The sequence below is a fragment of the Rana temporaria genome, chromosome 1 (assembly GCF_905171775.1).
Source record: "Rana temporaria chromosome 1, aRanTem1.1, whole genome shotgun sequence".
NCBI lineage: Eukaryota > Metazoa > Chordata > Amphibia > Anura > Ranidae > Rana > Rana temporaria.
This window is the reverse complement of record NC_053489.1, coordinates 13,294,326-13,322,097: the sequence shown is the minus strand read 5'-3', so window position 1 is coordinate 13,322,097 and position 27,772 is coordinate 13,294,326. Positions and strand designations below refer to the sequence as shown.

The window sequence follows — 27,772 nt, the reverse complement described above, 5'->3', positions numbered from 1 at the left end:
ATTTTTGCCTCTCTTGCAGGAGGTCAAAAGTTCACCAAGCTTGATCTCAAACAAGCATATTTACAGGTCCATCCTTCTTCCCGCAAGTTTCTGACCATCAACACCCACAAGGGACTGTATCAATATAATCGGATGGTGTTTGGGGTAGCCTCTGCCCCAGCCATTTGGCAACGAAAAATGGACGAGATTTTGGCGGACATTCCTTTCACTCAGTGCCTGCTAGATGACATGCTCATTACAGGACGGACCGACCAGGAACACAAGCAGAATGTGGAGCTTGTGTTGGCGAGACTCCAAGAACAGGGTCTGAAAGTGAACTTAGCAAAATGCCAATTCATGAAACAGAGCCCTCCAGCTCTGGTCCTGAGGTCTGTTTACCCTCTGAGCTGGGGGATCCCTTCTTGGCCCCGCCGGTACCCATTCCGGCCAGCCCTGTTTCCTCCGGTCCCGAATCGCTGGATGCCCGGCCTCAACGACACTGTCGCCCTCCTGACCGGTTTCAGTTGCAAGAGCGGTTACGAGACTTACGACGGGGCCGACGGAAGTGATCCAATGACATATTAACCCCGCAAGCTTGAAGTCCCGTAATTCTCCTGTGTTTGGAGGACTGTTATTGGACAGTTATCAGTTAATGTTTTGTGCCTGTTATTGTTTTGTTTTGTTTTTTTTTTTGTTTTTTTAGGGATGGATGGAAGGTGTTATACCTGAAGGGTTCCACATGTACTGGCACTTTAAGGCTGGCTCCACCCAGCAGTGATGACAAGGGTCAAGGGGCATAGTAGCCATCTTAGAGAGACCACATGTAGGAAGCAGAGAGATATGTAATGTCCTGATTGTCCTGGTTGTTTGTGCTGTGAGTTTGAGTTTCTTCTTGTTGCTGAGTGGTGTCTGTGATGGCACCCAAGCGCAGGAAGCTCAATTTCTCACATGTTGAAAAGCAAATTCTTGCTCGGGCCATCGTCCAATATGGACAATATTTACATGGCCCTGATAGCCGGAACACCACCCCGGCCCAAAGGAAGAAGATCATCCAAAAAGTTACGGACCAGATCAATGCGGCGGGGGGGGGGGGAGACAAGGATCCCCGCTGGCATCCAAAAGAAGATCAATGATCTTAGGAGCCTGGTCCGTAACGAGGTGGCCAAAATAAATGCCCATACCACGGGCACTGGAGGAGGCCCAGCCTGCCCCATCAGGCTCAGTGAGGAGGAATGGGCAGTGGCCCGGTGTTTCCACCCACAGCAGGTGGTGGGCCTGCCTGGCTATCAATCTGATGTTCCTGTGAGGACAGGTAAGTTTTTGTTTTTTCTATCTGGTGATTAGCATGTGTGGGTGGGGGAAGGGAAGATGTGCCAAGTGTGTAGATCCTCAAACCTGTGATTGTTTTGTGTCCTCCACAGATGGCCAGGAGATTGCAGGCCCATCAGGCCAGGAGGTTGCTGGGCCATCAGGCCAGGCTGCTGCACCACCACAAGGACAAGAGGCTGCTGATGAGTCACAAGAAGGGCAGGATTCCCCAGGGGAGGGGAGTGGCCAAACCTACCCTAATGAGGAGGATGAGGGGGTGGAGGATGAGGGGGTGGAGGAAGAGGATCTTCAGATTGTCCGGGAAGTCCTTTTGGCCTCGGATCTGTTGACCCCTGAGGCAACCCTTGAGCCGACCCTTGAGGCTACCCCTGAGGCTGGCAGAAGTCAGGCCACCATCAGGGGTAGGCCCTCCCACTCCTCCCCCAACAGGCCTCAACCCACAAGGGTCACTCTCTCCCCTCCTCCCATGCCACAAGCCTCAGCGGCAGGCAGGATGGCGACCCAGGAGACACTGACCGGCAGACCCGCCTTCTGGGTCAGATCAAAGACACTCTGACCAAGATGGACCACAGGCCGGATGCAATGAGGGAGTCACTCAGTGATGGGGCCACAAACTCATTGGCGGTCATCACATGTTTGTGGGACCTGAAGACCGCCACAACAGGCGTGGCCCAGGAGGTGACTGGCCTGACCCAGGCTGTGCAGGACAATACCAGGGCTGGCCAGGCCAATACGGCTGCCCTCACTGTCTGTCTAACAAGGATAGCAGTGGCCTTGGAGGGCAGGCCAGCAGGACGACAGACACCAGGGGAGGCTCCTCCTTCCCCTGCTCACCCACCCCCCCATGAAGAGACTCCCTCCCCTGCTCACACCCCCCCCATGAAGAGACTCCCTCCCCTGCTCACACCCCCCCATGAAGAGACTCCCTCCCCTGCTCACACCCCCCCATGAAGAGACTCCGGTTGGCCGTGGCTGTGGCCGTGGCTGTGTCCGTACCCGTGGGCGGCCCAGGCGGAGCAATCACCACCGCACTTAATTTTGGTTCATAATCAGGGGTACTTTTTATTTTTTTATTTTATGATTTTATTTGGTATACTGTACTTATGATTTGGTTTATGTGTGTGAATGATGTGTGATTGTGGGGGGGTTCCTGATGAAATAAGGGTGTCACCCTCAGTTTTGTTGGAGTAGGGATCCCAGGACCAGGGAGAAGTGTTCCCATGTCCCTGAATGGTGTATGAATGCACAGTAACATAATTGGAGCCGTGGCGGGGCGTTACTGCTCCCAAGTACCATTGGGGGGGGGGGTACTTGGATCTAATCCAATTCCATGTGCATGTGATGTGTCTGTGCCAGGGACCACAGTGGTGTGCATTCATGCATTCTCATTGTGACAGTATGCGAGGTGCGATACATGATCATAGGTACATTTCACCTCGCATACGTTCCATTATGAGGGACTGAACCGGAATCCGGTCCGGGTTTTACAGCCTCTGGGCCTGGCTAGGGTTCCGGTCCGGATGTTTGGGTCCACTGGAGTCCACAATCAGCAGGACTTTAAATGACCAGGAAGAGAGCACAACAGGGCTCTGGCTTTGAGGCTCAGGAAGGGACCTGAGTGAGGGGAGCGCTGAGTGCTGGACTAAAAACGTTTGCTTTACTGCATGTTTTGTGGGTGATGGGGGCCAGCCCCGCACTGTATAGAGAGGAGACCCTGTTTGTTTAGTTTAGCGCCGGACGGCAAGGATTTAATTTACTGTTTTGTTTATTTTAACCTGCAAACCATTTACAAATAAAATCTGGCATCCGCCAGACTTAAAAGAAAGTGCCTGCTTGCGGACTATGATTCAGAAAAGGTGATCTCCACAAGCTAATCCCTCACAGTGTTTACTGTGCAAAGATGCATTCTGCGAGGCGTCTCCTGACTGCTGTTCACTCAAAAGAGGGGGTACCCTCGGTTACTGAAGTCACTAGTCGTTGGCATACAGATTGTAGTCCTGCAAGTGTGTGTGCTCAGCTCTTCCTTAATGGTGTTGCTGTAACAGACTTTTACATGGCATGTGTAAAATTAGGGCTGCTTTTATAAAGTGTAAATTTACACCATGAAACTAACAGAAGCGCACAGGGCATAATCTACAGCGCACACACTTAATTTTGTGGATCGCCGTATCTCCCTCATTTGCATCTTTGCCTATCAAAACAGCAGCGTGTCTAGCGTAATTTGCGTGCGAAGAAGCGCCGGTGTAAATATTTTAGGCACGACGGAAAAACCTGATTTTAAGGCTTATCTCATTCTGAGGATCAGGCGCAAAGATACGCGCTGTGTAAATTTCAATTACGCCGCGTATCTCGAGTTAAGTCGGTGCATCTGCTTTGAGGATTACCCCCATAGTGCTTTGTCTGACTGTATACTGTCAGTCTCCTTGACACACTATTGCACTTTTTGTTTACCACTATATTCATTTACATGATCAACTACCTATACCACTTTTTTGGCTACTATACCACTACATTACTTTAACCAATTATTTTTAACATTGGCTAGTTATCCCTAATGGGACGCCAATGATACCTAGAGGATTTAGCATATCGGCAATTCCTATTTGCCGTTAGTCCTTACATATACTTATATGGGCATACAAACATTCAGAAATGTTTATAGTTAAACGTATAATCTGGCTTAATATGCTATGGGCTGGATTCACAAAGAGTTACGCCAGCGTATCAGTAGATACGCCGACGTAACTCGGAATCTAAGCCAGTCGTAAGTTTAAGTGTATGCTCAATCTGAGATACACTTAAACCTAGCTAAGATACAACGGCCTGCGCCGTCGTATCTTAGGGTGCAATTTTTCCGCTGGCCGCTAGGGGGCGCTTCTGTTGATTTTGGGCGTAGAATATGTAAATGACTAGATACGCCGATTCACGAACGTACGCTTGCCCGTCGCAGTAAAGATACGCAGTTTCGGTAAGAGATACGCCGCGTAAAGATAAAGCTGCCCCCTAGGTGGCGTAGCCAATGTTAAGTATGGCCGTTGTTCCCGCGTCGAAATGTGAAAATTTTACGTCGTTTGCGTAAGTCGTCCGTGAATGGGGCTGGATGTAATTTACGTTCATGTCGAAACCAATATGTCCTTGCGGCGTACTTTGGAGCAATGCACACTGGGATATGTACACGGACAGCGCATGCGCCGTTCGTAAAAGAACGTCAATCACGTCGGGTCACCAATCATTTACATAAAACACGCCCCCCTCATCCTCATTTGAATTAGGCGCGCTTACGCCGGCCCCATTTACGCTACGCCGCCGTAAGTTAGGAGACAAGTGCTTTGTGAATACAGCACTTGCCTCTCTGACTTAAGGCGGCGTAGCGTAAATACGCTACGCTACACCGCCGTAACAATGTGCCGATCTACATGAATCCAGCCCTATGAGTTTACTCATTTAATCTTTTCACTAACACATGGCTATTATTTGGGTGGTCTTCACACGTGCCGACTCCTCCTCTTTTCAGTGGACGTTTTCTGTGTGGCTCCTTGCAAGCCCCTTTCCCTTCAGTGGTGTTTCAGGGGGGATGTGGGTGGCAATCCAGCCCCCTGGATTCTTCAATAGCATTATTATCTCTGGTCACATAAATAGTTATTTCACCGTTGAGTGCTAAATATACCATTATGATGTATTTAACAATATGTATGACGTTTTTCTAAACTTTAAATTATGTAATGTAATGGAATGTATGTATATATTATTTAGAGCCAATTGTCCCCCTGAGGAGACCGAACAGAGGTCGAAACACATCGGGGCTAGCACACCCCATAGCATAAGCTATGTAACGATGTGCACAATTATGTTCTTTTATTGCATTAAATTGTATTTGTACTGTACATATACTGTATCATTGGACCAGATTAAATTCTACTGTATTTTATTCATGCTACTGGATTATTCTTCTAATAAACAACTCCTTTTATTATTCAAATTTTTGATCTTGTTACATTGCTGTCTAAAGTCCCACTGGGGAAATTTTCCACTTACTTATATATATGTATAGACAGGTACTCATATATACCTGATGTGAATGTACATTGTATATGTAAAGCATAAATTTATGGCGCTATATAAGTACCTTAATAATAATAATAATAATAATAATAATAAAACCTGATGTTTCCCACTTAGCATTAAATGTACCAAACTTTTTCCATTCAATATCGAATGGACTCAACATTTTTTACATCAAATGTACTTGACTTTCTTCATCACCCAACAAAGTAACTTTGGTTGTAATTAGGGATGGGTCGAACAACCCCATGTTCTGTTTGCACCAGAACTTTCGAACATTGGGAAAGTTCGGAACCAAATAACAAACCCCATTGTCTATGGGACCCGAATGTGAAAAATCAAACTACCCATTTTGAAGGCTTACGTGCAAGTAATTGGGCATACAATGGTTATGGGGGTCTGGTACTGCCCTGGGGGACATGTATCAATGAAAAAAAAAATGTATTTTTTTTTTAAATGAGCAGTGATTTTATTTATGCTTAAAGTGAAAGTATAAAAATAAAAAATCCCTTTCAATATAGTGCCTGGGGGTCCCTTTAGTCCACCTGTAAAGTGGCACATCTGTACTGTGTATAGAGGCTGCTGCAGCAATAATTGCATTTAGGCTAGGTTTACACTGCTGCAAATTCTATTGCGAATTTGAGCTGTTGCAATTTCTCAAATTCGCAAGTCATTTAAATGACATAGTTTAACATTAATGCCGTTCACATCAATGCGTTGCGAATATAAGCCGCAGGAAAAAAGGGTCATGTGCAAGTTTGATCAGTGTGCGATGCAAATTCAGCTCTATAGACTGGCATTCCCAGAAATCGCGTCCGCGAATCGTGGCCAAAATCGCGGCAAATTCATGGCAAAAACGCAGCCGCGAAATCGCGGCAAAATCGAGATTTTACCACGATTTTGAATTCGCAGCAGTGTGAACCTAGCCTTATAAAAGCTAAAAAATGACATTTTCCCTGCAAGTTTTCGTTATTTTATAAGCAACGGCTTGGGGAGCCAGTCTGTATTATGAGGCCACAATGTAATGCACTGAGAACAAGAGTAGAGATTGTTTTAATAAATTCTGGCATCTCTACCACAGAACTTGTTGTGTTCCAACAGGTGTGGAAATGTTGTTCTTTGGGTGTCGGTGGTGCCTTCACACCGTAACCCTATAGAGGTACTCTTGATGAAAGCAAGAATTGGCATTCCTGTCAAAATATTTAATGATATGCACCTGTCAAACAGATGTGGAAAGATTGTTTGACAGTACATACCCAGCGTCTAAATGCAAGCTTGTCAAAGCTGCTGGCTCTACACCTTCTGAGTTCTGAGCCTGGTGTATTCTGCCACCTTACGTGAATTTGCAGAATGTGCTTTACCTCAATGGCAGTTTCCCAGTCGATATTTATTTTCATGTAAGGCCATTCCAGCTCTCTACCATCAGGTTAAAGGCAATGTTGTGGCATTGTTGGCCAAGGTGTTAGCAGCAAGTCCACATTACTGCTAACATGTGATCAGCAAGCATAGGTGGGGATGATATATTTCATTCACAGCACACTGGGTAACTCTGCTTGCAACTCGGAAGGATGCAGGACAGGGCTCAGTGCTGCAGCTTGTTGTGCCCCCACATCTCCATACAGCTGGTGATGATGTAAGATTTGTTAGCTCTACCCCCTCCTCATCCATGCCATCCTCTGCTGAATTGTCCTATTAACCTCAAGTACCCCCTAAGTGTTCAAAGGGCTATTCAATGAGTCAGGTTAAAACATGCCATGTAGTGCTTCAGCTGGTGTGTCTAGGGGACAGGAACCACACAAGAGCAGAGATCCATGCAGCTCTGCAGGAACAGTCCCATAGGTGGTTCACACCATGCCAGCTGAAGCCAGAAATGGTGGTGTGCGATAATGGCACAGGCCTCCTGTCTGCCCTTAGACAGGGAAAGTTGACACATGTGCCATGCCTGGCACATGTCCTCAATTTGGTGGTGTTGCATTTTCTAAATGGGTACCCAGTGTAGAAAGATCTATTAAAGCAGGCCAGAAAAGTCTGTAGCCATTTTATGTGATTAACAACATCCACTGCTCAGTTGGCTAAAATTTAGCGGTAATTCCACCTGCCTGTAAACCTCCTGGTTTGTGACATGCCCACCAGGTGGAACTCAACTTTGGCAATGCTTCAGCGGCTGCACATGCAGCAGAGGGCTGTCAACGAGTACCTGTGTGAGTATGGCACAACAACAGGCTCAGGCTTTTTTCCCATGCCAATGGCTGCTCATAAAGGATGCATGCACTGTACTGTCACCATTTGAGGAGGCCACAAGGATGGTGAGCCGTGACAATGCATGCATCAGTGACACAATCCCTGTTGTGATCCTCGTGGAGCAGACACTGCATGGCATTATATACAGGGCACTGAAGGCAGAGGAGCGGGACGAAGATGAGGGCTTCCTTTCCTCTGAAGGCCAACTTTATGCAGACACCATTGTTTCTATGCCACAGAACACACAGGAGGAGAGAGAGGAGGAGGAGGCTACTGGCAGTTTCTGGGAGTTTCAAAGACTGCAAAAGAACCCAAGAATACATGGCATAAAGGGAAAGGATCACTATTGGTTGGCAACCCTCCTTGACCACCGTTATAAAGTGAAAGTCTCAGAACTCATCCCATCCCCACAGAGAAGCCAGAAGATGAAATCTTTTGAGGACACCTTAAGCATTTGCCGACCGCTGCATGTTGATATACATCGGCAGAATGGCAGCGGTAGGCAAATGGACGTACGTGTATGTCCCCTTTAAGAAGTCTGCGGCGGGCGCCCGCGTGCAGCCGAACTCTCCGTGACCGCGGGCCCCGCAAACTCAATGTTTTCGCTGGCAAAAAGTGTCCGATGTGTCCGTCATAATGTAGCAGTCGCAATAAAAATCGCAGATCTCCGCCATAACTTGTAAAAAAAAAAATTATAATAAAAATGCCATAAAATGACCCCCCTATTTTGTAGACGCTATAACTTTTACGCAAACCAATCAATATACGCTTATTGCAATTTTTTACCAAAAATATGTAGAAGAATACATATCGGCCTAAACTGAGGGGGAAAAAAATGTTTTTTATATATTTTTGGGGGATATAATTAAAGCAAAAGGTAAAAAATATTGTTTTTTTCTTAAAACGGTCTCTTTTTTTGTTTATAGCGCAAAAAAAACGCAGAGGTGATACATTACCACCAACATAAAGCTCTATTTGTGTGAAAAAAGGATGTAAATTTTGTTTGGGTGCAATGTCGCACGACCGCGCAATTGTCAGTTAAAATGACGCAGTGCCGAATTGCAAAAAATGGCCCGGTCATTGGGCAGCCAAATCCTCCAGGGCTGAAGTAGTTAAAGAGGACTCTGGTAGGTTACAGTGTCGTGAAAAACTTAGTTTTGAGGCCTCTGTTGGTCAAGAGAGGAGCAGTAGAGAAGGCAGCTGCCTAAGTGATGCATTTCTGAATTGTTTTAGTCCAGGGCTGTCAGATTCCACATCTCATTGGCAGCATCTACATCACATGTTGGACGATTATCTATGAAGCCCCTGATGCCAAAGTTGCCTATTAATTGTTTTTGAGATGTTTAATCTCTGTATGACTTCTAGGCTGCCTAATGTTGTAGGTGTTGATTTAATCTGGAAGAATTTTTTTGGTGTAGGTTTCATGGGCATAATTAACACCCTAAGAACATATTTTCCACACCTGTTTGACAGGGACTGTATTTTATTTTCTGCTACAGCAGATGGGACAGAGAAATTTGCCATCTATACTTTATAGCTGGTGGTATGCTGCTGACAGATGGGCTGCAAGGACCTGGGACACCCTGTGCTATACCGTCATCCCTGTCAGTGGCGGCTGCTGAGAGGTCATGAGGTATAACAGGGACATACTGAGGTGAGTAAGGAGAAGCGACAGATGTGTGGCTTTTAGGTGCTATTGCCAACTGGCTGAGTGGTGAGAGGTAAAATGCCTTGTCAAGCATGTGGTACTCAAATGGTTGGTGTTTTTGCCTCCCTTGATGCGCTTGAGACAAAGGGCCATATTCTCAAAGAATTACGCCGGCGTATCAGCAGATACGCCGACGTAAGTCCGAATCTAAGACCGTCGTATGTTTAAGTGTATTCTCAAACTGAGATACACTTAAACATGCCTAAGATACGACAGCCAGCGCCGTTGTATCTTAGGCTGCAATATCTACGCTGACCGCTAGGTGGCGTTTCCTTTGCGGTCAGCGTAGAATATGCAAATGACTAGTCATGCAGATTCACGAACGTACGCTTGCCCGTCGTAGTGTTTTTACATTGTTTCCGTAAGCGATACGCGGCGTAAAGATAAACATGCCCCCTAGGTGGCGTACTCAATGTTAAGTATGGCCGTCGTTCCCGTGTTGCAATTTAAAAATTTAACGTCGTCTGCGTAAGTCATCTGTGAATGGCGCTGGATGCCATTTACGTTACCGTCAAAACAAATGACGTCTGTGCGACGTCATTTAGCGCAATGCACGTCGGGTAATTTACCCGACGGAGCATGCGCAGTACGATCGGCACGGGAGCGCGCCTAATTTAAATGATCCACGCCCCCTACCAGGATCATTTGAATTAGGAGTGCTTGCGTGGGTGGACTTTACGCTACGCCGCCGCAAGTTTACAGGTAAGTGGTTTGGGAATCAGGCACTTGCCCGTTAAACTTGCGGCGGAGTAACGTAAACGAGATACGTTACGCTGCCGGATATCTACGAGAATCTGTTCCAAAGTTTGCAAATAGCAATAGTGTGATCAACTGCACATGTACTAAAAAAGGCCCAGACAGCTGAGCTGTGGGATAGGAGATAACAGCTCCACAACATGATGGAATAGGGTGGCTTCTCTCTATTCTTCCATGATGGATGTCTCGTTGGGGCTGTTTCCTCCTCTGCTCTATTCGGCACCCAAGTGGAATCAGTGACCTTATTATTATCATCTACTCCATCCTCATTACTACTGGAGACAACTGGAGACAACTTGGCAATATGCTGTGGCTGGAGGAACATGACTGACAATTTTTGTACCAGTGTTTTAATCTCTGTAGGCTCATGTTCCTGCCTTCCTCAACCTCAGAGTCAGAACCAACCACTGAATCAAGTAATTGCTGTGCATCATCAAGGGGCAAGTGGCTGATGCCGTGTTCAAATAACTCAGCTGACTCCTCCATGGCTGACCAACCTCCAGGATGTCACAGGGAATGTCCACACGCCACAATCCCAGAGCGGGTCAGCCCAGAAAGCTCATGGACTTCTTCCTGGGCACAAGCTGTGAGGAGAACCAAGATGGCGACGGAGGAGGCATGGATCTCTCTCCCTCACCCTCCACAGCGCCGAGCATATATCCCGGCAGCCAGGAGCCTCACATATAGGACCATAGAATGGATGACAAGCAGACTCTCCAACTGTCTCACCAGCATTCAAGGGTCCAGTAGGTAAAAGGCAGTTTTCTGCAATAGTGAGCAGTGACCAGGCACAGGCCCCACAGGATTCACTCTTAGCGTTCCCCACCTCTGACCGCCTTGCCTCAGAGCAGAATATGAAAGATTCTTTTATCATTAAAAAAAATATCTGCAGGCTGAGTTATGTAAATCAGTGTCAGAACTACAAGTACAGGTGGAACAACCTTTAGAGGACAGAATGGATGTAACTGAACATAAAGTGAGAGAATGCGTTTCTGCGCATTATGTCCTAGTGAACAGTTATCAAGAACGCAATGCTGACAAACAATGGCTGAAAAACAAGGTCACAGACCTTGAGGATAGGTCCAGAAGGAACAACCTGAAATTTAGAGGTATTCCTGAAACATTTATATTTCTCCTGAACTTCCACAATACCTACTTCAATTACTAAAAAACGCTCCTTCCTATGGAAAATGTCCGAGATCTGGTCATTGACAGAGCTCATCATATAGTTAAACCAAATTCCCTTATGAACACGGTCCCAATGGATCTTTTGGCCAGAATTCACTTTTTCCATATCAAAGATAGAGCCATAACTGCAGCACGTAAAACAGGTAAACGTCCTGACCCATTCTCCCACATCAGCATCTACGCTGACCTGTCGGCTACCACCCTGTCTCGTCGTAGACAGTTTGCACCCATTGCAGCCGATCTAAGAGAGAAAAAAATCATGTACAACTGGTTCTTCCCCGCCACCTTACAAGTCACACATCAGGGGCAAAAATCTATCTTACAAGCACCAGCAGATTCAAGGAAACTCCCCCGACAATGGGGAATATCCACACCACCTGCAAAGGATGGGGAAAGATCCCTTATCCCTCGCCCATAAGCTCAAACCCGGATCACTCCTTCTGGCCCAGGCTAACATAGTAGCATCACATCTGGGCTACTCAAAATAACAATTCATGGCATGACAATGCTTTAATGCAGCAACTCACCTCCTCTTGGTTTGGAACCCTGTACCTCCCACCCCTACGCATTAGTTGATAAAAGTTTGTTTTTTGACCCCAGGTCCCGGTGTCCCTCTTTACTGATTGTTTGTATTTTATAATCAGTTGCGTACTATTTAGTGGACTTAGTATATTATTTGTAATACATAGAGCAACCTTATAAGTATTTATAGTTGTATTAGCACTACCTTATATCTGTTCAAGGTGTGGTACATCCCTTTGACTGTGTGCGCTTCTCCAAAGCACCACACAACATGAGAGTGGGACATTCCCAGCTCTTCGCATCACATTTCCTACTCTAGTGCTCCACCACTCTGGAGATGTCTCTAAACGTAAAAGGGCCTGAAAAGTCCCTACAAATGATCCTTGCTCTGGAGAGAGGCTCTCTCCCAGAAATGCGACATAATGTGTACGCAAGAGACGCATTTAACTCAACCCAATGCATCAAGAGTCTCCCACCATAAATTCCTACACTGCTTCTTTGCCAATTTGGAAAAGAAAACCAAAGGTGTAATGATAGCTATTAGGGACACAATCACCTTCTCGCAGATATGTGTAGAATGTGACCCCAATGGCAGATATGTGATCTTTTAGAGCAGAGCTCAACCACCAACCATTCACTCTAGTGTCGATATATTCGCCAAACACTAACCAGAAAAAATGTCTCTGTGAATTACTAAAACATGTCAATTCGATCCAAGTAGGCCAAGTTATAATCTGTGGAAATTCAAATGCTGTATCAGACACCTCATTGGACTCCATGAGCACCTGCCAGAAACATTCACAGAACCTCTCTTCTCTCTCAATCCACAGGTCTACACTCCGCCCCTCTTTCCCCCTTCTATCAGCAAACGCCAACCTCTCCCCTCTCCTCCCCCTCTCTCTCACCTTTTATAAGTCCTCCGGGCAAGCATGTATGTAGGTCTGACTAAGGAGCATCTCATGCTCCAAAGCGAGTTACCACCCACCACCTTCATTTGATGTTGCATCGGCTGTGTGCGTTACAGCTTGATTCCAGAACTGGGGTCGCCTCATTGCAACTTCCCCATCCTCGCTAATTCACGTCATCAGGGAATCTGACAGCATAGGATGACTCTCTCCCCCAGACAGATGAGGATTATAGAGATCCACATGAGGACTAATCATTATATTCCTATGACCTCTTACTCTATTGTAAGTGTGTTTAATGCCACTGTGCCTGTAATAAATATTTGAACTACTGCCTTTCTGTTTCCTTTACAAAATCCAATTTGTATTTGTCTTTTGTCTGACTGATTTGTATTTTACTTCTGGGAGAATCAGTGAGTAAATAGATACCCAACACGCCAAACCTTACATTTTGTGCGCCCGTGAAATGGCGTCAAAATCAGTACCCTATATTCTCTATAGGTGACACTTCAGAAGCCTCCCATGGATATCAGTTTAGCGTTAAGGATGAAGTCTCGTATTAGAATTATTGCTCTCAATCCAGCGTGAGCAGCAATATGTAATATGTGTATCGCAATCAACGTTTTCATGCATAGGCGCTCCCGGTGAATGCGTTTACATTTGTGCGTGTGTATATATGGGGGTGGGGGCCTAATTTTTTTTCAGGGGGGATGTGTGATATAACTAGATAAACAGGGGCAGATCCAAAGACATCTGCGCCGGGCGCAGCGTATCTAAGATACACTACGCCGCTGTAACTTACTTTGCTTTGGTTTGAATCCACAACGAATCCAATTCAAATGGCTGTGATGAGGGCGTGTTTTATGTTAAGACGTCGTGACCCCGACGTAATCAACATTTTTTTGGAACTGCGCATGCGCCGTCCCTAGGGGTATCCCAGTGCGCATGCTCGAAATTAAACCGGAACCCGCCAATGCTTACGACGGTGACGTCATTCTACGCAAATTCCTATTCGCAAACGACTTGCGCAAACAACGTAAAAAATTCAAAATTGTACGCGGGAAGGACGGCCATACTTAACATTGAGTACGCCACCATATAGCAGCTTTAACTATACGCCGGAAAAAGCCGGACGCCAACGACGAAAAAAAAAGCGACGGGCCGATGTACGTTCGTGGATCGCCGTAAATAGCTCATTTGCATACTCAACGCGGATTACGACGGGAACGCCACCTAGCGGCCGCCGAAAAAATTGCATCTTAGATCCGACGGCGTACGAAGACGTACGCCTGTCGGATCTAGACGAGATGCCGTCGTATCTTGTTTTGAGGATTCAAAACAAAGATACGATGCGGGAATTTTGAAATTACGCGTAATTTCTTTGTGGATCTACCCCACAATGTATAGTAAAACAAAAAATACTAAACCTTCTATATACTTGTTACCTATAATCATTTCTGTTTTTTTTTTAAGCTGTCCCGCTATGTAAAAGAAGTCCAGTACAAGGATCAGAATGGTGAGGTCATGATTTTTAATGATAAAGGAGAACTGCCCAGCCCACTGGAAATTGTAAATTGGATTACAAGAATTAAAGGTAGAAATATCACTGATTGGATGATTGTGGGTCACTTTGATGGGTCCCTTTCAGAGGGTCAGCAACTTACACTAAAACCAGAGCGAATATCATGGAAAGGAGACAAGGTGAGTTACACTGGGGAAGATGATCCAGAACTTATACAAGAAACATTCTAGTTTTGACCCTAAAGCCCATCTCCAGATAAATCCTAACCCCCTCCCCCCATCCTGTTCATAGACCACCAACATCTGCCCTGACTCATTCCATGGTGATTAGATGAAGGTGTCAGGTCTAGATGTGTGGATATAAATGCCGGGATATGTTCCCATCATTCATTATACCTGAAGAAGTGGATGAACTACAAAACATCTTCTACATTACAGAACAAGTCCAGCTGAATGTGACTGACTACTACCAGCTACCCCCTCCTCATCACACAGACCGGGACATAGACACTCAAAAAAGGACCCAGAATCATGTGCAGAAGATAAAAACTTTGGAGTGGAATGACTACCAGTATTATCTATGGCTAGATTCTACTCAGACCTTCTGAATTCATCAGACTGTAAACAGAAGAAAAAAAAAACAGTTTAGAGTAGTAATTCCCCCGATCAGAAATTTGCAGTTACTGTATATACATAAAAAAAAAGAGCTACCTGGATTTCTGTACAAAAAAAATAGTAAGATGGCGCAGGATTATTAGTGTATAAGTAATAGCGATCAATAAAATGATAATATATGGTCAATAAATAAATGATTAAGTATAGTCCAATGTCCAATATGATCCAATCGATAGTCCAAAGGTGAGATAGGCACTAGCGACAGCAACCCTAAAGCAGAAGCAGGCTCTGAAATGTTTGCAAAAAAGAAAAGAGGATGCGCCAATCTAAGTGCAGCAGAATGGAAAGTTTATTAAAAATGTGTATAACACACAGCCAAATGGCTACTCATAAAACATGGGAGATACAAGGCATAAACAGTAAGCTGTTCAGGTCCGGTGTCGCTATGGGTGCCCAGCGATCCCAGGTTCCAGACAAAGTCCTCGGCAGACAGGAGAGCTGGTGGTAATGGAATTCCAGTGTCACTGGGAGCCACGGGGAAGCAGGAAATGCCGATCAAGACGGTGTGCGTGCTAGCATGGAGCGCAACGTTCCATCGTCGCACCGGAAGTGACGTGGAACAAGGAACGGACCAATGGGATTGTCCCATTGTTCCACGTCACTTCCGGTGCAACGACGGAGCGTTGCGCTCCACGCTGACAGGCACGCCGTCTTGAACGCGTTTCCTGCTTCCCCGTGGCTCCCAGTGACACTGGAATAACATTACCACCAGCTCTCCTGTCTGCCGAGGACTTTGTCTGTGACCAGGGATCGCTGGGCACCCGTAGCGACACCGGACCTGAACAGCTTATATGCCTTGTATCTCCCATGTTTTGTGAGTAGTCATTTGGCTGTGTGTTATACACATTTTTATTAAACTTTCCATTCTGCTGCACTTAGATTGGCGCATTCTCTTTTCTTTTTTCTTTTTTTCTTCTTTTCTGGATTTCTGTACATGTGACTCCTAAAATGCGGACACATCTGGTTGATTTTCTCTTTGGATTTTTAAAGCAGCGTTTATGCTTGGGACAAATTATTAGAGGTTACGTGAAAACATTGTGAAAAAAATGTTAAAGGGCAATCGGATAACAAACTTCATGTGGTGGAAACAATAGTGTCAACATCAAAATTCTCCGGCCACAGAGGTTCGATCAGAGCAGGTGTCTGTGAGGACCCGAGTCTAAGATACCTAGTACGATCGGACGGAGTGGATGGGAAGCTTGGTTGTAGACGTGTCATTTGGTCACAGTGACCACACAAGCCTGATTTGACTCCTCCTGTCATGTGATAGAGAGGATCAACACCATCTGGTGAGTCGGGATCCATATCCCGATTACCTTGTTTTTTACCTGTGGGAAGAAATGTGCCCGACGGCCTGTGATCACTGAGGGTTGCATGCAATCAAAGCAGTCGCAATTCTTGAACATGAAAACAATTTGTATTCATTTTGGACTTTTAGATTTGAGTTCACATTGAGAATTTTGATGTTGACACTATTGTTTCCACCACATGAAGTTTGTTATCCAATTGCCCTTTAATATTGTTTTCACAGTGATTTCAAAATAACCACTAATAATTTGTCACTTCATATATATTTAGTTTCTTGTAGATATCACTGATTGCCCGGTGTCACTTTATCCCAGCAAGCGTTGTATATCACAGAGTATATCCAGTGTTGTTGAATTCTCCACCATACTATGAAGTACGGACTGAAGGACCGTTTAATCGGTCCAAACCGATGGTGTGTGGACCCCATCGGTCAGTTATCCTTCTCTCAAATATTTTAGAACTTGCTTTAAAATTGAACTGATGGACGCCTAACCGATAGGTCAAAACCGACGGCTAGTATGCAAAAGCATCGGTTAAAAACCCGCGCATGCTCAGAATCAAGTCGATGCATGCTTGGAAGCATTGAACTTCATTTTTCTCAGCACGTCATTGTGTTTTACATCACCGCGTTGGACTCAATCGTTTTTTTTAACTGATGGTGTGTAGGCACATCAGACCATCAGTCAGCTATATCTCTTTACCGATGAGAACGGTCCTTTGGACCGTTCTCATCGGATGGACTGATCGTGTGTACGCGGCCTGAGTTGTTACAGAAGCTGCGTTTAACACAACATTTACAATTTAACTATTTGTCAAGGCATGGGAACTATTAGCTGGATTCAGAGAGAGTTACGCCGGCATATCAGTAGATGCGCCGTTGTAACTCTGAATCTACGCCGTCATAAATTTAAGCGTATTATGGAAACCAGATACGCTTAAATTAGGCTAAGATACGAGCGGCGTAAGTCTCCTACGCCGTCGTATCTTAGGGTGCATATTTACGCTGGCCACTAGGTGGCACTTCAGTTGTTTCCGCGTCGAATATGCAAATGAGCAAGATACGCCGTTTCACAAACGTACGTACGCCCGTCGCAATTAGTTACTCCGTTTACGGAAGACATACGCCGGCGTAAAGATAAAGCATGTCTCTAGGTGGCGCAGCCCATGCAAAGTATGGACGTCAGAACAAGCGTATCTTTTTATGGCGTTTGCATAAGTCGTATGCAAATAGGGCTGTGCGTAAGTTACGTTCATGTAGTAGGCAGTGTTCGACGTATCTTAGGCATTCTATCCGACGCATGCGCACTGGGATACGTCCACGGACCGTTCGTTCAAAACGTCATTTACGTGGGGTCATGCTTTATTTACCTAAAACACGCCCACCTCAACACAATTTGAATTAGGCGGGCTTATGCCGGCCCATTTACGATACGCCACCATAACTTAGAACGCAAGTGCTTTGTGAATACAGCACTTTCCTCTCTAACTTACGGCGGCGTAGCGTATATGAGATATGCTACGCCTGCCTAACGTTAGGCAGGTCTTACTGAATCTGGCCCTATATGTTTAGCACATATACACATTTTTTGAGTGTTTTTGCTTGTACTGATATTTTTGTTGCTGTAATCTTTCTAATGAAAGGATTCTGCTAGTACTCCTAGATGTTTTTTTTCTGTATTCTGGTTCAGAACATATTCTGTGGTATCCAGACTAATGAAGGGCCACCTTCTGGAATGGTCCATGTGTTTCCACCAAGGTATACTGTACATGCTGCATCATTGTAAACATCAGAAGCTCGGCTTCCCTACACTATTATATCTGTACTTTTACTCTTGAATAGATCATATAGCTCTATATTATCTCAGGTCCCAAGAGGTCAATGCTCCGAGGAATGTCTTCCGGGGTTCAGAAAATCTGTAAGAGAAGGATATCACCCATGTTGTTATAATTGTGCTCCGTGTTCAGAAGGAGAAATATCAAACCAATCTGGTAAGATTTATGTTTCTATAAGTATAAATTCTGATATTGGATTAGAAAATGAAAACATTTAAAGTCCTTTAAAGTGATTCTGTACACACTTTACACTTTGCAGGCTGAACATCTCCCTAAATTGTATGAAATTAATGATTACTGATGAGACCTTTCTGCACTTTTCTTCTACCTCTGACCTTAGTAAAAGCAACACACACAGTACACAAAAACACTGGCTAGGCACACAGATAACTCTTTTATTGTCTCTGATGTTTAACCCCTTCCCAGCCAGTGTCATTAGTACAGTGACAGTGCATATTTTTAGCACAGATTACTGTATTAGTGTCACTGGTTCCTGCAAAGTGTCACACAAAGTGTACACACGAGCGGATCTGTCCGATGAAAACAGTCCGCGGACCGTTTTCATCAGACATGTCCGCTAGCAGATTTTGGTCTGATGGTTGTACACACCATCAAACCAAAATCCCCGTGGACAGAGAATGCGGTGACGTATACAACACCGACGTTCTCTGACGTGGAAGTTCAACGCTTCCGCGCATGCGTCGAATCACGGGCAAGCGGACATGTCCGATGAGTCATATTGACCATCGGACATGTCCGGCGGACATGGTTCCAGCGGACATGTTTCTTAGCATGCTAAGAAACATTTGTCTGCTGGAAACCTGTCCGATCCGCCGAAAAATTGTCCGGTCGGCCGTACAGACGACCGAACATGTCCGCGGAAACTGGTCCGCGGACCAGTTTCAGCAGACATGTTCGGTCGTGTGTACGAGGCCTTATGCCTCGTACACACGGGCAAACATGTACGATGAAAATGGTCTGCCAGACCGTTTTCACCGGAAGTGCCCCGCCCGGAGATTTCTGTATGATGGCTGTACACACCATCATACAGAAATGAGAGTTAATCCGCGTGGACAGACAGCGCGTTGACGTGTTCGCGCCGTCGCCGCGACGATGACGCGCGACGTGCGCGACGCTGAAAGGTCAATGCTTCCACGTATGCGTCAAAGTCATTTGACGCATGCGAGGGATGGCGGCCGCTCGGACATGTACGGTAAGTCTGTACAGACGACTGAACATGTCCGACGGACAGGATTCCAGCGGGCATGTTTCTTTTTTTTTTTTTTTTTTACAAATCTTTTATTCATTTCTTTACAAAACAGTACAATAAATACAACATAAAATCACTATACACAACTAACATACAAGGTCTCAAGATATACCCCTTCCTAAAATAGTCTAGAAGCTGGATAGTCCTCCTAGATTTCTTACTCCTAGATTTCTCCGTCCCTTTTTACCTCCTGAACCAGTCCTTCCCCATCTCTTATCCATGGGAAATACCTGGCGGTAGGAAATACCCTACCCCTATTAGATGGGAGGGAAGGGCAAATATAGAGACAGAGGGAAAAAGGAGGGAGAGAGAGGGAAGCAGGAGGAGAGGGAGAGGAGAAGAAAAAAGAAAAAGAAAAAAAAAAAAAGCCAATAAATCTGTAGAAAATCTATATAAAGTATAGGGATCATTTCCCCTAATTGTGTATTTACTTCGGTGAGAGGAAGAGAGAAAAAAAAAAAAAAAAACAGGTGCTAAATAGTAGGAAGGGGAAAAAGAACACTTTCCCCTAACTTGTGAAAAAAAAAAAAAAAGCCAATAAATCTGTAGAAAATCTATATAAAGTATAGGGATCATTTCCCCTAATTGTGTATTTACTTCGGTGAGAGGAAGAGAGAAAAAAAAAAAAAAAAACAGGTGCTAAATAGTAGGAAGGGGAAAAAGAACACTTTCCCCTAACTTGTGAAAAAAAAAAAAAAGCCAATAAATCTGTAGAAAATCTATATAAAGAATAGGGATCATTTCCCCTAATTGTGTATTTACTTCGGTGAGAGGAAGAGAAAAAAAAAAAAAACACCAGGTGCTAAATAGTAGGAAGGGGAAAAAGGACACTTTCCCCTAAATTGTGAGAAAAAAAAATACATCTATAAGAAATCTATATAAAGTGTAGGGATCATTTCCCCTAATTGTGTATTTACTTCAGTGAGCAAAATATAAAAAAAAAAAAAAAAAAAAAAAAAAAAAAGGGGGAAGACTTTTAAAAATTCCCCTATGTAGTGAAGACAAAGAAAAAACAAACATTAGACCTATCTAGGATGTAGTATAGACCATAGGGTTAATTCCCCTTGTTATGAATGTGATTCTGTGTACAAAAGGATAAAAAAAAGAGTAGAAAGATAATAACAACAACTACAAAATCAGAAGGGGAATAGGCAATTTCCCCTATATTATGAAAAAAAAAGAGAAGATAAACACAGACATGACAATCTACTATAGGGACTATAATTTCCCCTTATTGTGAGCCTTACCCACATTTTAAAATAGAAACCACCCCAAAACCCCAAAAAAAAAAAAAAAAAAAAAAAAAAAAAAAAGAAAGCGGGGGGGGGGGGGGGGGGTACTCTTGAAGAGGTCCTGACTAGCGGTCTCCTCTAATCCCCCCTACTCCCTCCTCCCCCATCTCCCCCATCTCGCCCCCCGGACCTAAAGTCCCTCCATCTCTTCCAGATCGTTTCAAATCTTGGCCCGTCCTCTACATGGAAGGCCCACAGTTCCTCCATCACTTTAATTCGGTCAATTTCTTGGAGCCACTCCCCTGTCGAGGGTGCTCTTTTTTCCCTCCAGTTCCTCGGTATTAGTACCTTGGCTCCGTTCAACAGGAACGGGACCAAGGTACCTCTATACTTTTTCCTGGACAAACTCGTGGTATGAAACAGACATTCCCATGGGTCATATCTTATCTCATATCCACACATTTTTTTAATCAGTCCGTATATCTCACGCCAGTATACTTGTATGAGGGGGCATTGCCACCATATGTGGGCATGGGTTCCCTCCATCCCACACTCTCTCCAACATAGGGGGGAGGCCTCACTATTCATTCTATGCAATTTAGTTGGAACGAAGTACCATTTAGTTAGTAACTTATAATTAGTTTCTTTTACTTTTGCATCCATCGATGTGGCCTGGACATATTCTAATACCTGTCTCTTTTTATTGGGTATAGTTTGATTCAGTTCTATTTCCCAGCTTTCTATTATTTTCAATTTCCCTATCTCTGTTTTGGTTGTCAACATTTTGTAGATACTTGATATTCCCCGTTTCCCAGGTTCATCTTGGGTCATATATTTTTCCCAGTGATTTAGATCACTTACATCTCGCAGGGGCTTTGGCAAAGTGCCCACAAAATGTTGGATTTGTCTATATCTCCATCTGTCCCCTAAGGACAGGCCATATTTCTCTTGGAGTTCTCCCATCGTACATAATTCATTTCCTTTCATTATATCCTTCAATCTTAAAGTGTCCGAGGTTGCCCACCTCAGGTAAATCCCCCCCTCCTTACCCGGCGGGAAGAAATCCGTTCCCGTAAGAGGCAGCAGAGGGCTATTATAGAGCAGTTTATTTTTCTTACAGACCTTATCCCATAGTCTAAGAGTTTCTTTTGTTATTGCAGGCGTGTCCAGGGTTAATCCTCTATATTGCCTCGGTACCCATATTATATTTCCCAGCTCTTTCTTGCTTAAGCTTTCTTCAACTTCTACCCACTTTTTTTTACTCACATCCTCCCCCTGCACCCAGTCTGTGATCCTCTTCAATACCGCCGCCTCATAGTACCTTCTAAAGTCTGGCAACTGTATTCCTCCTTCCTCTTTAGGTTTAATCAGAGTATCCACTGCTATACGCGGCTTTTTTCCCCTCCATATAAAACCTCCTATTATCTTATCCAGGACTTTAAAGTACATTTCTGGAATTTTTATCGGAAGTGTTTGGAAGATATAAAGGACTTTTGGCAGAATCATCATTTTTATAGTGTTAACCCTTCCCCACCATGACACTCTATCTATGCTGTAACCTTTTAAGTCTGATTTTACTTTATTCAATAATAGTATATAGTTGTCTTCATAGAAGAGTATCTTTCCGTGCTAGACAGGTATATACCTAGATATTTCATCCTCCTCTGCTTCCATTTAAATGGATAGAGGACCTCAAGCTCCCTACGGTCCTGCGGACTTAATGCTATACTTAGTATCTCCGTTTTTTCTTTATTAATTTTGAGATTTGAAATCTCCCCATACTTTTCATATTCCGACATTATTTTAGGCAGTGTCTCCCTGGGGTTAGATACAAATAGCATCATGTCGTCCGCGAAGGCGGATATCTTATGCTCCCTTCTCTCCAATTTTATCCCTTCTATTTCCTGATTCATCCGTATTGTTTCCAATAAAGGCTCCAATGATAGAACGAATAGGAGAGGCGATAGCGGACATCCTTGCCGGGTCCCATTAAAAAGTGAGAGGCTATCCGAGAGGGTGCCATTCACCCTCACCTGAGCCGAGGGGGCCGAATACAGAGCTCCTATCCACCTGAGCATACTTGGGCCAATACCTATATGGGATAAGTTTGCTATCATAAATTCCCAATCCAACCTGTCAAACGCCTTTTCGGCATCTAAAGACAGGAAAACTACTGGTTCTTTATTATTTTTTGCTTTCTGCAACAAAAGTATCACTCTTAAGATATTCTCTCTCGTTTCTCTCCCGGGTATAAACCCTGCCTGGTCATTATCTATCAGGCCTATTAAGAGTGGTCTTATTCTCTCTGCAAGGATTTTTGAGTATATTTTTATATCCACATTTATTAAAGATATCGGCCTGTAGCTGGCACATAGGGAGGGGTCCTTGTCTTCCTTCCCTATCAGAGTTATGTGAGCGTTCAAGGCCTCCTTACGCATTACCATACCCCCTCCTATGGAGTTCATGTATTTCTGAAAAAATGGCACTAATATCTCCCCAAACCTTTTATAATATAATGACGTATACCCGTCGGGGCCAGGACTCTTACCCATTTTAATACTCTTAATCGTCTGGCTTATTTCCTCTTTTGTTATTTCTTTTTCTAGGTTACTTATTACTTCCTCTGCCAAACCTGGGGTCTTAACCTTCTCTAGATATTGTTTAATTTTTTCCCTTTTTTTCTGGACATCTGTGTCTCCTTGCCCCTTATTAACATTATATAAGTCTTGGTAGTATTCATAGAATGTTTTAACTATCTCCCTAGTGGAGTGTCTCATATCCCCATTCCTATTTTTTATTTTCAGAATAGAGTTCTGCGTGTTTCTTGATTTTATGGTCCTTGCTAATAGTCTCCCCGGTTTATTACCCAACGCGTAAAATTTGTTGTTCACATTGTTAAAAACCCATTTTGTTTCCTGCTCCAGGAGGTCACGGAGCTCTTCTCTTTTACTAGTTAGTGCCCTTAGGGCCTGTTCTTCCTGTAGTTCTTTATGTTTCCGTTCAAGGGCCTGGATTACCTCTAGTAATGTTTGTTTCCGTGCCTGCCTGATCTTCCTCCGCTTGGCTTTTTCTGCTATCAACCTCCCTCTCATAAATGCCTTGTGCGTTTCCCAGAGCGTGGCTGGTGCGATATTTTCAGTATCATTTTCTTTAAAGAATATACACATATCCCTTTCTAGGTCATCGGCTGTTTCGGTGTTATTTATTAGGGACTCATCTATTCTCCATACATGCTGTCCAGCCGGGATCTCCCCTGAATCTAAGGACACTACCACTGGAGCATGATCGGATAGCGTTATAGATTTTATTTCTATCCTCATCAGTCCCTCAAGCAGCCGATGATCTAGCAGGACATGGTCGATTCTTGAATATGACCCATGAACCGATGAAAAATATGTAAAATCCTTGTCTTTTGGATGCAAAATTTTCCAGGGTTCCACCAGTTGCATCTGGTGTAATTTATGTTTAATCATTCTGAGATATTTCCCCTCTGATCTCAATGAGATGGGTTGGGTGTCTAATAGTGGATCAAATACAAAATTTAGATCACCCGCTAGAATCACCATACCCTCTCTAAATCCTTCTAATTTGTTCAAAATTTTTCTCAGGTATACAGCTGGCCTTACATTGGGGCAGTATACATTTACCAATGTGTATCTCATATTTAGAACAGTGCCCTTAACGAATAGAAATCTTCCGTCAGGGTCTATTTCTGTAGCTTCTAGGGAAAACCTTATGTTCCTATCGAACCCTATTGCAATACCCTTTGCTCTATTGTTAGGAGAGTAACTATGAATCCATGTAGGGAACTCCTTTGAGTTTAGTCTAGTTTTTGATGTTATTTTTAGGTGGGTTTCCTGAAGAAACACTATATTGGCCGAGAGTCTCTTCATCTCCTGTAGTATCTGATACCGCTTACTTGGGCTATTTAACCCTCATACATTGTACGTAACAATCTTTAATGCAGCCATTTATTATTATTCATATTTTTTATTTATTCCCCCCCCCCCCCCCCTGATTGGGAGCACGCATCTTACCCCACAGGACACAAGAGACTCCAGGCCCTTTCTCGTTATATAGAAAATCTAAACCATATTCCTGATTCAACATCAAACTAATATCATTCCAGGAGAAAATCTCAGCCGAGGTACCTTGAGACTACACAAACAACATATACAACATACGCCCCCCTTTCCCAAACCCCCCCCAGCGCATTGATCCTCAATGCTAAGACTCACTCGGTCTGTGCCCAACCAGGCCACTTGCCGAGTGGGCCTTTCCTCGGGACGTCTACTATGACCCCCCATTTCCCAGGCCCCGTCCACTAAAGTAGGACGGCACCTGGTCCAGGGACGGCATATCAGCTCCATGTTACCCCCTCCCCAGGCGGCATCCTTTATTCTTCCTCTAGGTTCCCATCCTTACTAACAACCTTCATTACAAACAGAGCGGGCCGAGGGGAGATCAGAAGCAGAGGACAATCCCCGCGGATACTTGGTGACCAGCCACCCTTGTCCCCCATCCTCCCATCCCACCCTCCTCCCGTCCCAGTCCCCAGAAAGAGGCACCCTACATCAAAAATGAACCTGAATAAACTATGCCCTATTCCCTATGCCCCGCCCGGAGATTTCTGTATGATGGCTGTACACACCATCATACAGAAATAAGAGTTAATCCGCGTGGACAGACAGCGCGTTGACGTGTTCGCGCCGTCGCCGCGACGTGCGCGACGCTGAAAGGTCAATGCTTCCACGTATGCGTCAAAGTCATTCGACGCATGCGAGGGATGGCGGCCGCTCGGACATGTACGGTAAGTCTGTACAGACGACCGAACATGTCCGACGGACAGGATTCCAGCGGGCATGTTTCTAAGCAAGTTTAGAAACATTAAAACGGTGTGGCGAGCAAATGTACGCTGGAATCCTGTCCGATCGGCCGTACACACGACGCGGACCAGTTTCAGCAGACATGTTCGGTCGTGTGTACGGGGCCTTAGTGTCAGATTGCCTGCCACAATATCACAGTCCCTCTATAAGTCGCTGACCACTGCCATTACTAGTATAAAAAAAATCATAAATATATACCACAGTTCACATAAACCAATCAATATACGCTTATTGGGAAATTAATTTTTATTTTTACCAAAGATATGTGGCAGAATACAATTTATGAAGGAATGCATTATTTTTTATTGAGTGCGCTTTATAGCAGAAAGTACATTTTTATTTTATATTTTCAAGATTTTTGGTATTTTTTTTGTTTATAGCACACAAAACGCAGAGGTGATCAAAAAATTGTGTGGTCATGAAGGGGGTAAATCTTCTGGAGGTCAAGTGGTTAAGGAAAAATACAGAAAAAATATTTAATTCTGTCAAATAGCTACCATGCCTAATGTTATTTTCACTTCTTTTTACTCTACAGACAGTGAACTCTGCAAGAAGTGTCCTGAAAATGAATGGCCTAACAAAGATAAAACTATTTGTATTGACAAGGTCAATGAGTATTTATCATACGAGGAGGACATTCTAGTTTTATTTTTTTCTATAACTTCAGTCATATTTGCTACAACATCTCTCCTTCTACTTGGACTATTTGTTTGGTTTCGGAGCACTCCCATAGTCAGAGCCAATAACCGGAACCTCAGCTTCATTCTGCTCCTCTCCCTCATACTGAGCTTCCTTTCTGTATTCCTGTTCCTTGGCCGTCCTGTGGATATTACCTGTATGCTGCAACAAGTCACTTTTGGAGTTCCCTTCACCATCTCAGCATCTTCTATCCTCGCCAAAACCATCATGGTCTTCATTGCTTTTAAAGCCACCAGACCTGGAAGCTCTTGTAGAAAATGGGTGGGAGTCAAACTTCCCAATACAGTCATGTTATTCTGCTCATCCATTCAGGTTATGAATTGCATTCTCTGGTTGTCCATCTCTCCCCCATTTCAGGAGTATGACATGGACTGGGAAGATCATCATTCAGTGTAATGAAGGGTCAGTTATCGGCTTCTACTCTATGTTGGGTTATATGGGGTTTCTGGCAGCTGTGAGTTTTGTTCTGGCTTTCATGGTGAGGACATTACCGGACAGTTTTAATGAGGCCAAGTACATCACCTTCAGCATGCTGGTGTTCTGCAGTGTCTGGATTGCCATGATCCCGGCCTATCTGAGCACCAGAGGGAAATACATGGTGGCTGTGGAGATATTCGCCATACTGACCTCCAGTGCTGGAATATTATTGTGTATGTTTTCTCCAAAACTCTACATTTTACTTTTCAAACCTGAACTGAACACAAGAGGGACAATGCTGGGGAAGAGAATTATGTAAATGTAACACATTGATTCAATGTATAATGCTGTAGATCAGATTAAACAAATTCAGTCATATTGCTACCATCATCATCGTCATTGTCATCATTATGAATGACATTATCATCAGAATTATGATTTTTTTTTGGGGTACATTGACTGCCTTCTGTCTGCCTATTGTACATAAGTGAATGGAAAGTGGATGTTACAGGATTGGATGTTATTTTAGAGTTTAATTTTTTCTTGCTCTTACATGCCCCCCAACATGCTCAAGCAAAGTACAATCAAAGCATCACACAATGTAACCAACACCTGAAGTTAGCAGCTTGCCCCCCATTTGCCCTCAAACACTGATTGGAGAGTAGGGATGAGCCGAAAACCCCCTGGTGCGGTTTGCATCCAGAACATGCTAACAGACCAAAGGTTCGTGCAAACATTCGAACACCATTAAAGTTTATGGGACTCGAACGTGAGAAATCAAAAGTGCAAATTTTAAAGGTTATTTTTCAAGTTATTATCATAAAAAGTGTTTGGGGACTGGGTCCTGCCCCAGGGGACATGTATCAATGCAAAAAAAAACTTTTAAAAACTACTCCCGCTATTAAAGAATTGTCTGTCCCGGAAATACAGATAGTTATTGAAAAAAATGGCAGAGGATCCCCTTAATATTCAAACCAGATCCAAAGGGCCTGGTAATGGACTGGGGGGACCCCTGTCATTTTTTTCAATTACTTTTCTCTGTATTGCCAGGACCGACAACTCATGAATCACCGCAGTAGATTTAAATTACTTTTTTCCTTCAGATATTACACTTTGTGCAGGGACAATTCTAAGCACGGGAAATATGCGCTACTTTACAGGCATACTTTAGACACCCCCCAGGTACGAAATTTAAAGCAATATTTCACTTTTATTGTTTCACTTTAAGCATTATTAAAATC

General features: G+C 44.1%; 1 pseudogene; it reads left to right on the top strand.

Annotated features, from left to right (window-relative positions):
* LOC120941065 overlaps nt 1-26,907 on the top strand; it is a 74,661-nt pseudogene extending 47,754 nt beyond the window's left edge.
* The last annotated feature ends 865 nt before the right edge of the window (nt 26,908-27,772 follow it).